This window comes from Crocodylus porosus, unplaced genomic scaffold (assembly GCF_001723895.1).
Source record: "Crocodylus porosus isolate Cpor-Errol unplaced genomic scaffold, CroPor_comp1, whole genome shotgun sequence".
NCBI classification, from domain to species: domain Eukaryota; kingdom Metazoa; phylum Chordata; order Crocodylia; family Crocodylidae; genus Crocodylus; species Crocodylus porosus.
This window is the reverse complement of record NW_017728917.1, coordinates 15,140,648-15,143,306: the sequence shown is the minus strand read 5'-3', so window position 1 is coordinate 15,143,306 and position 2,659 is coordinate 15,140,648.

Genomic DNA, 2,659 nt, shown 5'->3' with positions numbered 1-2,659 from the left:
AGTCTGCCAGCGGAGGTGGTTCAAGCACCTACATTGAACACCTTCAAGAGCAAATTGGATGCTTATCTTGCTGGGATCCTGTGACCCCGGCTGACTTCCTGCCCTTTGGGCAGGGGGCTGGACTCGATCTCCCGAGGTCCCTTCCAGCCCTAATGTCTATGAAATCTACTGAGCTTGAGATGTTCTTGGCTGTGGAGCTTTCTGTCGAATTAACAAAACAGGAAAGGGAAATCGTATCTAAAGCTCTTTTGATGATCCTCCTAGGACAGTTCAGCCTGCTTAAACATAACACTTTCATTTTCTTGCTTTGTAGCAACTTTCATCTCTAGTGTCCTGTTCAAAAACCAGACAAAAACTACTAAAAACCGGCCTCAGCAGGCACATCTTCCTGTGTGCTCCACTAAAGCAATCATTTGTCTTCCATGTTGTTTTGCTTCAGGCCCTTTTACAGTCCCTTCAGCTTGGGAATATAAATACACCTGGAGAAGGGTTGAAATAAATCTGATAGCTAATAACCTTGACACTGAAGTTGTGGCTTCTAGTCTAGCTACTGACACATCATAATACCTATTTCCTTCAACTCCTTTCAAAGTGGAGGTTGCACTCTCAGAGCTTATGTAAATTGTATGGACACCTGAAAACAATTGCTTACCACTTGTCCTCTTCTGTGGAGAACAACTTGACAATTACGCTTCCAATATTAATGACCTTAACATACAAAGAAGTGATTCACTAAAAGGTAGAGAACATCTGGGGTCATAAAAGAATGGATGCTCAGTAAAAATGTTCCCAAAGTTCTTGCTCCACTTAGGAACAGAATGAGTAAGTTCTGAAAATCCATTGCACCCTAAACATGCATCTTGCCAGGAGCCCAGTATTTTGCAAGAAATCTTGCCAGGACATCAAGGGCTTTAAAAGCAGAAGACCCAGATTTGCTACAGTCTAGACTGGGAGGCATAGAAGAACTTTTGACAAGAGAACGGAGAAATCACTGCTCTAATTGCTTCACTACCTGACATGGAGATGTGGGAAAGAACTTGCAGACCTGGTGCACAAAGGATTTTGATATCCTCAGACGTCAGCCAGGCAGCACCACTGAAATGAAGACAGATGTTTCACAAGCCCACATTCTGCAGAAGTGAAAATCCTTATGGGAGGGAGGCCCATATTATACCAAGAGCATTCTTCTGGGAAATAAGCTCTAAGGAAAAACTTAGATGCCTCCGATGGTTAAGTTAGCTCAAATATTTTGTGTTTTGCAGAAGAGCTGCATAAAACTCTGTGTTAAAATGTTGCCTGTTGTCTGTTATAAAGTGCTATTTCTATAATTGCTCAATGTTCGAATGTACTAATTGGTTTATTGCACTGTGAGGAACGGATAATACTTCAATATATGCCCATGTGGTGGTGGATAGCTGGTGATACCTTAGTTAGTGTTCTTATTTTAGCAATAAGATGATGAATCAGAATTTGGCATGTATTTCTAATAATTGCATCAAAATTTCTCTAATAACACACTACTTGAAATGCTTAGGACCCATTAAGGTAAAAGTCATCCCTGTGCAGAGGGACAGAACAAGATCTGCATACAACTAAACTCTCTATCTTGAGGGTCTCATGTAAGACTCCAGACAGATTCACAAACTTGTGAATGGAGTTTCATAGTTTCATAGTAGGTAGGGTCGGAAGAGACCTAAGCAGATCATCAAGTCCGACCCCCTGCCATGGGCAGGAAAGGATGCTGGGGTCAAATGACCCCCGGCTAGGTGGCTGTCTAGCCTCCTTTTGAAGGTCCCCAGGGTAGGAGCCAGCACCACTTCCCTAGGAAGTTGGTTCCAGCTCCTAGCCACCCTGACTGTGAAGTAGCGCCTCCTGATGTCTAGCCTGAACCTACTCTCAGTCAGCTTATGACCATTATTCCTTGTAACTCCCGATAGTGCTTGGGGGAACAGGGACTCTCCTATTGCCTGCTGTTCCCCCTCGGCAAGTTTGTAGGTGGCCGCCAGATCCCCTCTCAGCCTTCTCTTGTGGAAGCTGAACAGGTTCAGATCCTGTAGCCTCTCCTCATAGGGCCTATCCTGCTGCCCCCTGATCATACAAGTGGCCCTCCTCTGGACCCTCTCGATGCTGTCCACATCCCTCCTGAAGTGCAGTGCCCAGACCTGGATGCAGTACTCCAGCTGCAGCCTGACCACTGTCACATAGAAGGGAAGGATCACATCCTTGAACCTGCTTGAGATGCATCTGTGGATGCATGACAAGGTGTGGTTAGCCTTCCTGGCCACCTCCCCACATTGGCAGCCCATGTTCATCTTGGAATCGATAGTGACTCCAAGATCCTTTTCTGCCTCTGTACTAATAAGGAAATTCCCCAGCCTGTAGGTATGCTGCTGGTTCTTCCTCCCCAGGTGCATCACCTTGCACTTGTCCATTTTGAAACTCCTCCTGTTCTCATCCTCCCACCTCTGTAACCTGTCTAGATCTAGTTGTAACCTGTCCCTCTCTTTTGGCATGCCCACTTCTCCCCACATCTTAGTGTCATCTGCGAACTTGAACAAGGTGCTTTTCACCCCTTCGTCCAAGTTGCTGATGAAGATATTGAACAGTGCGGGCCCAAGGACCGAGCCCTGGGGAACCCAACTGCCCACATCCCTCAAGG